Below are 12,142 nucleotides of genomic sequence, written 5' to 3'. Positions count from 1 at the left end.
TGGCCATGCGACGTGGGCAGCTTAATTTGGGAATTTGATGAGCTGAAAATGGCACTTAATTGTCAATCCAAACATTGAATATTGGGCATAAGTTATAGAAAATTTAGCTTAAGGGAACTCACAATTTATTTTCTTGGGTAATCATTTTTATGGAGTTGTATGAAATATATGTTTATCTTCAGAAATGTGGCAATAAAAACAGGAAAGCTAATGTTTAAACGTATGTCTCATAGGAAGAGCAGAAGCGTTCACAGAAAGTTTGTGGTTTGTATTTATGCTTTTCTTTTAAAGAATATTGCTGCACTTTTTTAGAGAAACAAAATATGGTTTGTTTGGTGCACAAATGCAAAGTCGAAACCCAACAAAACTGAACTTATTACCACGTAAGCAGACTGCTTTGTTTTAATGGAAACAAACTATACAAATACATATTATACATAATATATATAAAATCCATCAAAAAACGAAAACATCACTCACAGACTCTACATGGTGTTTTATTAGGAAAGTAATAATCTGATTACACATTGTTTGCATTTAACCCATAATTTTTAAAAAACAAAGTAGAATGCTTCAAAAGTTTTAATTAATTTATACATGAAAAATCTCCTGGATTAAATGAAACATTTGCCAACAAAGGTATGTCCAACTCTTGTCCAGTTGGCATATCACCTTGTAGGCACAGAATTTAGCTAAAAACAATCCTCTAGTTTATTCTAATATATTGTGCACTGTATGTCAAGTTCTCAGTACATCCAAAAAAATGAAATTGCCGAACAAGAGAACAGTAGACATGTGTTCCTAACTGGGCAAGAAAAGGGGATATTAATGGTGATTAACAACGAACTAAATTAACGTGTACACTGCCTTAGGCAAAGGCTGTTGGTAGTTTACGTTCAACTAAAAAATAGTATCTTGTACTCCTCACTGGACTGCATGAGCAGATGAAGGTTAAAGTAGCACAGCTACCAAATATATATTATGCAAGTCAGGAATCATTCATTTCAAAATTTAAAGCCAAGCTAATATTAAAAAAAACTTTAAATTATAGTTTACCCTGGCCATGCACAATTATATTTAATTAAAGCTCACTGAAGTGTAAACTTAACTAGATTAATAAACTGAAAGAACTCATGTGGCAAAAACATGCATAAATATAATTCCTTACTAATACCTGGCACTTTTAAGGGGGCCCTTGCTTCTGTCGTTTTGGTGATTTTGAAGGAACTAGACCTGCCCCACATTCAATAACGTTGTTTACTTGTGATTGTGTTGACCCCCAAGTTTCAGTGACTTTTGCATTCATTCCAGCACAGGAACCTCACTGGTGTAGAAGAGAGATGACAAACCCCTTCAGACGGACATTCGGTTCTATTATTTGCGTTTCATTTCAGAGAGTCTGTAACATAACTAGCGGTAAATAGAGGCTTTCAAAAAGGTGTAATAACACTGTGTCTTTCAATTTCACAAACTATATCATCACTTCCTTCTAAAGAAACTAACTCGAGCACGGGGTGTGTAAAAATCACCTTGGTGCTTTTGGCTGAGTTATAGCAACTCCGCTGTACACAGTTGTATGACAACGACAAAGGGCACTGCGGAAAGTTATTTCCAAATTTAACCGTTATCATCTTAGATGCTTTTATTTCTTTTTTTTTGTCCTTTTTTTTTGTTTTTGTCGTTGTTGTTTTTGTTGTTGCTATTTCTTGGGCCGCTCCCGCGCCATATGGAGGTTCCCAGGCTAGGGGTTGAATCGGAGCTGTAGCCACCGGCCTACGCCAGAGCCACAGCAACGCAGGATCCCAGCCGTGTCTGCAACCTACACCACAGCTCACGGCAACGCCGGATTGTTAACCCACTGAGCAAGGGCAGGGACCGAACCCGCAACCTCATGGTTCTCAGTCGGATTCGTTAACCACTGTGCCACCACGGGAACTCCGCTTTTATTTCTTGTACCTGAGAATAAAACACCATAAACCTGGCAGGTAAATTTTCTACAAAGTTGACCTTTGTAGAAAAGTGAGCAATTTTCTTCCATTAACATTTTTATCCTTCCAAAGGAGACAGGAATTAAGCCATCTCACATTTTCAATAACAAAATGAAAATATTCCACTCACCACAGAATTGAATTCTGGCACCATTTCTACAGCTACAGAATATTTCTTGCACAGGTCATTTTTTTCTTTAAATATCTTTTTACTAAATTATAGTTGATTTACAATGTGTGCCAATTTCTGCTGCACAGCAAAGTGACCCAGTCATACATATATATTCATTCCCTTTCTTATATTATCTTCCATCGTGGTCTATCTCAAGAGACTGGCTAGAGTTCCCTGTGCTGCACAGCAGGACCTCATTGCTTGTCCATTCTAAATGTCATAGTTTGCATCTACCAGCAGCAAACTCCCTGCCCATCCCACTGCTTCCCTCCTTCTTTGTTCAGTTAATTAAAAAAAAAAAAAAAACCAAACAGTATTATAGACATTGCTGCAACAGGAAGCAAACAAAAATATCTTGTCCGAGGAATTCTCACCTTCTTTAAGAATTATTTCGGGAGCTCCCTTTGTGGCTCCGAGGTTAACGAACCCGACTAGGATGCATGAGGATGTGGGTTTGATGCCTGGCCTCGCTCAGTGGGTTAAGGATCCGGCGTTGCCATGAGCTGTGGTGTAGGTCACAGTTACAGCTCTGATTTGACCCCTAGCCTGGGAACTTCCATTTAGTGCAAGCACAGCCCTAAAAAGCAAAAAATAAATAAAAATAAATAAATAAATAAATAAATAAATAAATAAATAAATAAATAAAAGGCTTTATTTCATTGCTGCATCTAAATTTTGATCGTGTGAAATCTATTTTTAAGTCAATCATCTTTTTACAAATTTTGAAAAAAACTTTTAGATAAATGAACATGGCTCCTCTATTTTTCTTTTAGAAGGCAGACCGTACTAGTTCGTTTTGGAAAGTGAGATTATCCCATGAGTGGGCGTCGGGGTAAGAAAAGCGTTGCCTCCTCGATCTCTGTGGGAGAGAAGGGAGGAGAACCCAGCCTGGGTCCGTGGAGGCGCTTTTACATCTAAGAATCACATACAACATCCAGACGACTGAGCTACAAATCACCCGCCCGTATTTAAGCAACCTTAGGTCATGAAAGTGCTGGGTTAGAAATCAAGAACTCTTACATCCTTTCTATCTTATCACGCTGTCTTTTGTCCTGACTGCCGTGTAACCATCACAAGGTCATTCTCCAGGCCTCGTTGCTCGTGCGACCTCTAATGTCACGTCCAGCTTTGCCCACTGATGAGTGTGTGAGGTTTTTGTTTGTTTGTTTGTTTGTTTGTTTTGTCTTTTTTGCTATTTCTTGGGCCACTCCCACAGCATATGGAGGTTCCCAGGCTAGGGGTCCAATCGGAGCTGTAGCCACCGGCCGACGCCAGAGTCACAGCAACTCGGGATCCGAGCCGCGTCTGCAACCGACACCACAGCTCACGGCAACGCTGGATCCTTAACCCACTGAGCAAGGGCAGGGATCGAACCCGCAACCTCACGGTTCCTAGTTGGATTCGTTAAGCACTGCGCCACGACGGGAACTCCGATTGTGTGAGTTTTTAAATGCAGAGGTACTAGAAAGATGACAGGATTCCTGCTTTAGGTAAAATGAAAAATCTATGTCAAGATGAAACTAGACAACCACATGAAAAAAGTTGTCAAAGAGGTAATAAGCAGATTTTTTTTTCTTTTGGTCTTTTTAGGGCCGCTCCTGCAGCATGTGGAGGTTCCCAGGCTAGGGGTCTAATCAGAGCTGTAGCCACCGGCCTACGCCACAGCCACAGCCACACCAGATCCGAGCCACGTCTGAGACCTACACCACAGCTCATGGTAACGCTGGATCCTTAACCTACTGAGCGAGGCCAGAGAGCGAACCCGCAACCTCATGCTTCCTAGTCAGATTTGTTTCTGTTTTGCCACAATGGGACAACACAGATATTTTAAAATGGTGTTGTCTTTGAGGAAAAAATAGGAGTTACTCTTGTGGCTCAGTGGGTTAAGAACCTGACATAGTGTCTGTGAGGATGTGGTCACCCTGGCCTCGCTCAGTGGATTAAGGACCTGGCATTTCACGAGCTATGGTGTCGGGTGCAGATGTGGTTTGGATCTGTGTTGATGTGGCTGTGGCACAGGCGGCAGCTGCAGCTCTCGTTTGACCCCTAGTCTGGGAACTTCCTTCTGCTGCAGGTGAGGCTGTACAAAGAAAACAATAAAGAAATAAAAAAATAAACTGAGTATGAGATTGGATCAAGAGATTTAAAAAATGGGGATCAATTCTTGGCCTACCTTTTTGTGAGAGACTCTGCAAATCTGCAGTAATCTGCATAGGAATGGTCAGAGTAGTATTATTGTTGAGAATAAATAGTTCAAAATCTTAATTAAACATGTAATTTTTGAATATCTCTGTTTTGACTAAAATCCCACTTTCTCCATGAAGCCCTCTAGACAGTCAGGGAGAAATAAATACAAGCTCGTCCCGACACCGTTCCGTCGAACACGTATGTAGCTCACGACGCATCTGTCCATCAGCACTGCCTCTGCCATCCACTGACTCAGTTTTCTTCTGAGATCCTGCTCTGCCGTGACCTCAGCCAGTGCAGCATTTCTCTACTTGCGCAGTGCTCGTGCGTTACGCTCCTTGTCGAGGTGAACAGCAGTGTATTCTCAGTTCTGAACTTCTGCAGGGAACCCAGCTGTTCTCTCCTGGCACATTGTCCAGCCCAAGTTCCAGCTAATAAAAGGAACCCGAGACAGGCTCTCCGCTGACCATTCCGAATGACGCGTTCCTATGACTTCAACCCTTCGTGGAGGCTATTGGACAATCTACATATGCAAATACTGGCTATATACATTTATAGGTTCCTTGGAATATGTTAGGTGCTCAAAAATGCTTATAGAATGGACACAGGTGCTGAATAAGATTTATTTGATGAAGACGCCGATGATGGGTAAGAGAATTACATACATGAGATACGAAAGGGCCCCAACGAGAGTCAGAACACAGGCTGCCACCCTCACTGTACCTGGATTTCTCCAACACAACCCCAGATTAAAACACCAGGCACTTGCAAACTGCATTTAAGGACCAATAAATTAGTCATCGCATGAAACTTCCATTTCATTGGCAACTGTAAAAATAGGCTATTGTGCAAATCCTGACAATTTTCCCATTTGCAGGCCAAACAAGCGGTCTAGGGTCTAGCGGGGTGTCAGTGGCTATCACTGACTTCACTTTCTGGTCATTTGTGGGGCTTTTTCCTTTTTCTCAGATAAACCCCCAACGAGAAGACCGCCTTTTTCTGTACCGTACAGAGAGGTTCCCACACGGTGACAGGTGCGGTTCCAGCGTGTTCCTCATTCAATTCTGTTGTTGCCTCCGTGGGAAACTGGAAAACGTATCAGATTTTCAAACCGGGAGGTGAATTTCTGCGGAGGAGGCAACACAAAGCTTTGCACTTACGGCTCTGCTTCCAGAGTCTGCTTGTTTTTCCACAGGGCTCCCTCTGTGGGAGGGATGTGTGCGTTCCAGAATCTGCTTCCAAACTTTGACGCAGGTTCAACATTTACACTTCTTAAAGCTCAGGGGTTGCCCTACGCTGCTCTCCATAAAGGGTCCCTGAGAGCAAGTGGAGCTATACGAGAGTATGGAATGTACCGGAAGATGAGACACAGATGCCCCGACAGTCCCCTTCCTAAACAGAGAGTGGGACAGAACCAGCCTAAATGCCAGCAACCAAGAGCAGCAAAATGTTCTGTGTTCTCCATCCATTCTTTTTTTTTTTTTTTTTTTGCATACAAGACGCATTACAAAGAGGTGAAAACATGTTTTCTGTTTAGGTAATGAAAGAGTAACAGTCTCGGCAACGCTGTGATAAACCTCTTCTGAGACCCCACGTTCCTATAAATGACGATCAGGAGGAAGGCCATGCCCGTGTGTGTCACCCCCTTCGTAATGGCACTGGGTCATGAAACTGGGGCAGCTGTGAGTGAGGCTTTCCCCTTAGAAATCACGTCGCCTGAGATTTTCAGCCTTTACCATCTGAAGAGCGGAGACTGAGTGGGAAAAAGACCCAGAGCCCAGCACGCTGGCGCAGGGCACACACCACAGGCTCTGCTAGTCAAGGGAGTTTCACGTTTAAGGATGAGAAATCAACTTGTCTGGCAAACTCCAAAGTCTAAAGGAACCTACTCAGTCTAAAGGGATAATGATGTCTTGGGTGCTAATAACATATGGCGGAAATCTTTAGTAAATTTCTAATAAAAACATTAGATGTTCACTTATCCTCTTAAAGAGTATTTGCATTGTGCCGAGGTTCTGGGGTAGAACTAAACATAGCACCTATTTTGAGGGAGCTTACAGTCTTGCTTACAGTATCAGGGCAGTGGATTTTTTTTTTTTTTTTGAGTGTTATATCCATTACGCAGTTGAAAACGACACTTGCAAAGGAATATAATACATTGGAATACTATTTACCACAATAGACCCCAAGGCTTAAGTTTAGGTAACATTATAACTTTGGAAATACTTCAAAAATTCTTTTGGTGCTCTCTGGAAATTTATAGCATATTTTCCATTGGTTATTGACGAAGATGGAAGATTATCCTACACTGATTGAAAGATCATTAGGAACCCAACAGAGCATGGGAAAATGGGACGTGTATTTTCCTGCGGAGATCTCTAATTCCATAACCCTGACCTGACGGCTGGGATGGGAAGGTCCATGGCCACCTAACTGCCGTCTTGCTTAGAAATGGGAAAACTGACTTGCGCTTCCTGGAGTCTGATTTAGTTCCCACGACGTTCATGGGATAGAGACAAGTGTGTGGTGAAAAAAATCAAAAAGTGAGTGTGGCCTGAGTCTTGCCTAACTTTCAGCTCTTTCCTACCTGTTTGCAGGGAGCTGGGAAATTGTTAACAATTTAGCACTTAACACAACCACCACCACACCACCTCCCACTGTCGGTCTTAAACAAAGGATTCTATCAGACTCCCCTTGAGAGCAGCTGCTGCTGTGGGGGCCGCTGGGATTAGTGCACATGAACCTCCCCCAGGACACGGAGGGGGTTGGCAAATGCTGCCTCGTCTGCCTGGAGTGCTCCGGAGGCACCTTGCAGAGCTTTTCAGCCCGCGTTCCTCTAAGGTTGGCCTGCAGTCAATAAACATCTCATGTCTCTCGCCCCGAGGGTGTGCTCAGAGGACCACCCTGCTTCTGCGGTCACAGCTTCAGGCTGTGGGCGGAATGGTGGGTGTAGAGCCAGAGGCAGGATGTGCAGGCGGGACCCAGTGTGGTTGGACCTGGGATCACTGGTCTGGCCGGAGGGGAGCCGGAGTCGTCTTCAGGTCAACACTCATCCTAGGAGGAGAGGCACGTCCACCAGAGCGTGATTATCAAGCATCGGCGTGACTCACTCAAGGGCTAATGGGAGGGAGCTTTCATAAGAGGCGAGGCTGCAGGTTAGGAGAGAAACAGAGGCCTCTCGCCCCCTCACTGGGGCTTGCACGGCCGAGGCGGTGGTGTAGACGGCCGTCGTCCGTCCAGGGAGGGCACGCTCAACATCTCCCAAAGGCGGGTACCCGAAGGGGAAAGAGTTCTTGTCTCTCTTCGCTCTTTAAAACCGGACATGAATCGTGTCCCGAAACAGCAATGCACTCAGCGGGTAACTAACGAGCGGCGCGTCACGAAGTGGTCAAGGTTCTAAGCGCCTGATAAGGAGACTCAGAGCCAGAGAGGGTACAGCCAGGTGTGCATCGCGGAGGAAAATAAGAGGAAACAGGAAAACGAAGACTCACGTTGACTTGAGGGCCTGCGATCAGCTCCCCCCAACCCCCAAGAGGGTGGGTCTCGCTGTGGTCAGTCATCATGTGGATGCTGACTCGGTATCTCCTACGTCTCGGCCGTCCACAGGCGCGGGCTGAGTGCCTGCTGTCTGCCTCCTGCAGCACCGAAGGGCAGGTACAGAGAGACAGAGAACGGACACTGTCTCCTCCATGGAGAAGCATGCAGTCTAGACGGGATGGTGGACACCTGAAGCAATAAGCCCCAGACATGTTACGGTGGAGAGGCCGGGCCGGGCTGGCCATAGCGTGTTAGAACTCGGCTACTGTAATCACTGCCACCCCTTACATCTGAACAGCACTTTCTGGTTTTAAGTTAGTGCTTTGGGTGTTCAGAATATATTCAGCTGCCTTGTCTAATTAGATATAGTTAAAAATCCTAAAACAAAATGAATCCTTTCTTTCTTTCTTTTTATTTGTCTTTTCAGGGCCACACCCACGGCATATGAAAGTTCTCAGGCTAGAGGTCGAATTGGAGCTGTAGCCACTGGCCGGCACCACAGCCACAGCCACACCAGATCTGAGCTGTGCCTGAGACCTACACCACAGCTCACGGCAACGCTGGATCCTTAGCCCACTGAGCGAGGCCAGGGATTGAACCCGTGTCCTCATGGATGCTGGTCAGATTCACTGCCACTGCGCCACAACAGGAACTCCGAAAACGAATCATTTCTAAAGTGTGGGCATTTGACCCTTGGACACTGTGATGCTCCATGCAGATCACAGGTAAGGAAGCAGATCAAAGACAACATATTCAGTTAAACCTAAATTCCAGGTATAAAATAAATACTGTTTAGTACTAGTGTATTCAAATACCGCACGGGTATCCTGTATTTTCAGCCACTGCGTTTGGCAACCATCTTTATGGAGGTTCCTCTCAAGAGCACCCCTAACACGCCTTCTGGGCATTAGTCTCAGCCACAGATTGTTTCAGGGCGTCTGTTCTCTAGGAAGCGTCATCAAGGTGAGTAGACATCAGGGGCTCTTGGACCGCGTGGGAGGACTCACCACTCAGCGAGGAGCAAAGAGGATCTAGAGGGTGCTCTTTCCACAAGCGGGGGACACACTTCCACATTCTCATGAGCACAGAGGCCTTTACATTCACGAACAATGCCAAATTCAGAAGTTCGCGTGGCTGTGCCGACGCTAAGCTAGTATTTATTTATGCCTAGTGATCTCAAGGCATCAACTCTTGATTCCACCCAGGTATTAGCTGTCAGTTTGTGTGTTTCTGTGTGTGATACAGAAGTTCGTGGATGGTATTTTCCCAAAATATACAAGGGGTGTCATCGTGTTGTGACTTACCAACATTTCTGCAAGGCTCTTAAAAAGACCACCACGCCTCCTCGGTGAAACGCTCACTTCCGTTCTTTTCCGAAGTTGCCACGAGCCCCGGTCTCTGCTAACGCAGCGGCGGCTCCTTCCTTGTCTCTTTGGCCGGTTCCTCTTCCACCTGACCTCTCAACCTTGCAGGACCCCAGGGCTCAGTTTTTTGCCTGTTTCCTACTTTCTCCCCAAACCCACGCCTGCGTGATCTCACTTCTGCTCTCAACGTCACCTGCGTGCTGGACGCCCCCACATTGGCGGCTCCAGCCTAAACCTTCAGAATAAATCCCGATCCTACTTTGGTCCAAGCTGCCCTCATCTCTAGCTCCATCTATTGCTGAAGCCTCCCAACTGGTCCCGCTTTCTCTCACAATAGTGGATTTCACAGAGAAGTCAATCTGGGAAAAATTTTTAAACTTAAATCGGGAGTTCCCGTCGTTCCGCTCAGCAGAAACGCATCTCACTAGGATCCATGAGGACGAAGGTTCGATCCCTGGCCTCGTTCAGTAGGTTCAGGATCCAGCGCTGCCAGGAGCTGTGGTGTAGGTCGCAGACACGGCTTGGATCCTGCGTCACCGTGGCTGTGGTGTAGGCCGGCAGCTGTAGCTCCGATTCTACCCCTCGCCTGGGAATTTCCACATGCTGGCGGGTGTGGCCCTAAAAAGTCAAAAAACAAAACCCCCCAAACAAAAAAGCCCCCCCCCCCAATTTAAATCATGTCACTGTCCTGCTCAGAAAGCTTTGGTAGCTTCCCGGCCCACCAGAATGGGTCTGGCCCCTTCTTCACACTCTCATCACACCTCTGGGTCTCGGTCAGCCCCACGCCCTCGGCTCCAAGGGCAACTGCCTGGCATGCCTCTCCTCCAGCTCTTCCGACCTTGCTCCTCTCCTCAGAGATGCCTGCCCTGCTGGCTCTGTTTCAGGCTTCTTCGTGTGTCTTTGAAGGTGCTCCAGCTCATCCCCTCTTTCTTTTCTTTAGGCTGGCTTCTCCGGGAGAACGTAAGCAGCCTGTGTCCCGCCAGTGGAACGTACACGCCTCGGAGGAAGCCCCCTGTAGGGATTACTCATTGCAGCATCTTGGGCACCAGGCAATGTGCCTGGCACACAGGAAGCACCCCATCTTTATGGGCCGAAGGAACGAATACAGTCCGTTTGCCACACTGCTTCTTTTGAAAACACTGATTTATTCCAACTCGAATGCCACGTAAAGGAAAATCTTAAAATGCGAATGCGCCTGCTTCCAGGCAATTTCATCCGCGAGGAATGCTGTGCATTTCAGATGAATCAAACTGCATAGGTATCCACAAGAGATACGGCACCCGCCTCAGGAAGCCAGTGAGTCACACGGGTCCTCGCTGGGTTTGACAGCTTTCCACCTGATCTCGACAACCCTCCCTCAACCATTTTATGGACTGAATTGTGTCCCCATCCCAAAACTTGTGTTGAAGTGCTGTCTCCCAGTGTATTTGAAGATAGGGCCTTTAAGGAGATAATCAAGGCTAAATAAATTTATAAGAGTAAGTCTCCAATCTGATAGAGCTGGTAGGACTTTTTTTTTAAATAAAAGTATAGTTGGTTTACAGCGTTGTGCCAGTTCCTGCGGCACAGCACGGCGCCCCAGTCACACACATGTATTCATTCCCTGTCTTGTATCATCTCCCGTCATCGTCTCTCCCAAGAGACTGGGTGTATTCCCTGTGCTGCACAGCAGGATCGCATTGCTCACCATTCTCAGTGGGATCGTTTCTACCCATTAACCCCAAACTCCCCGTCAGTCTGGTGTCTCCATGAGGAGAGGGAGGCCGTCAGAACGCTCCCCTGCCCGCGCCCTGGCCATGCGCAGTAGGTACACAGGGAGAGAGGCCACTGAGGACACAGGGAGAAGAAGCCTGCTGGAACCTCGGTCCAGGACCCTCAGCCTCCAGGCTGCGAGGAGAGAAATTTCTGCTGGTCAGGGCACCCCCTCTGTAGGTTATTGCGATGGCATCCCAGCTGATTCCAAACCCCCCGAGGGTAACTCAAGCCACACCCCTTCCCACAGCCACCAGGCCACACAGCCCAGCCCCTCCCTCCCTCTCCCTTCCCTCTTTCTCCCCCCAGTCTTTTTGGTATTTTTTTCTCTCTTTCTCTCTCCTTTATGATAAAAGCACTGTCTCATTTTTTTTTCTATTGCTCTTTCCTTCTCTGCTACTTAGAGTGCTCTGGAACTTAAGTATAAGCAACCGTAAGACTTTTTTTTTAAAAGGTAAAATGACATTTATTACAGCATTTATATATTTCCGTTTTTTATTTGTTTTTTGTTTGCTTTTTTTGCTTTTTAGGGCTGCACCTGCGGCATCAGAAGTTCCCAGGCTAGGGGTCAAACCTGACCTGCCTCTGTGACCTACACCACAGCGCATGGCAACGTGGGATCCTTAACCCACTGAGCGAGGCCAGGGGCCAGCTCTGCATCTTCATGGACACCAGTCGGGTTTGTTGCCAATGAACTTGTGCCCGTGCTTCTAAGGCACCATCCAAATTTAAGCTTTAAGAAATTCACGGAACTCCCTAGTTATAAACATGTTGATTGACCAGCTGCTACATTCACGACAATTTAAGTCAGTTTTTGAAAGTCTCACTGAGGTGGAAAAGCATGGCAATAGCCCTCAAAGGGACTTCAGATGTGTTTCAGCATTCCAGCGATGAGCCACACGTTCCGATAGCGAGGTACTCCTTCAGAAAGCTGGCGACCCTGTCTCTTGAGAGTTACAATTCCTTTGCTGCGTCTCTTGAGTGGGAGGAATGAGAACACTCCTGCCGCCAATAACAGCAACAAAACGAGCAGACGGCTGACGTCTACAAAAGAAGGTCTGTTCTGCCATCAAGACACAGCAGGGGCGAAGGAAAGGGCACTTAAAGGGCAGGACGATGACACACACATTTTTCGCAGAAGT

At 46.4% G+C, this 12,142-nt stretch overlaps 1 long non-coding RNA gene across 1 annotated transcript in view; it reads right to left on the bottom strand.

Annotated features, from left to right (window-relative positions):
- Positions 1 to 12,142, bottom strand: part of LOC125110369 (uncharacterized) — a 92,318-nt gene that overhangs the window by 51,623 nt on the left and 28,553 nt on the right. The window lies entirely within an intron of this gene.

The sequence above is a fragment of the Phacochoerus africanus genome, chromosome 10 (genome assembly GCF_016906955.1).
Source record: "Phacochoerus africanus isolate WHEZ1 chromosome 10, ROS_Pafr_v1, whole genome shotgun sequence".
Taxonomy (NCBI): Eukaryota; Metazoa; Chordata; class Mammalia; order Artiodactyla; family Suidae; genus Phacochoerus; species Phacochoerus africanus.
Note: the sequence above shows the minus strand (reverse complement) of the source record. Positions and strands in the feature narration are given on the sequence as shown.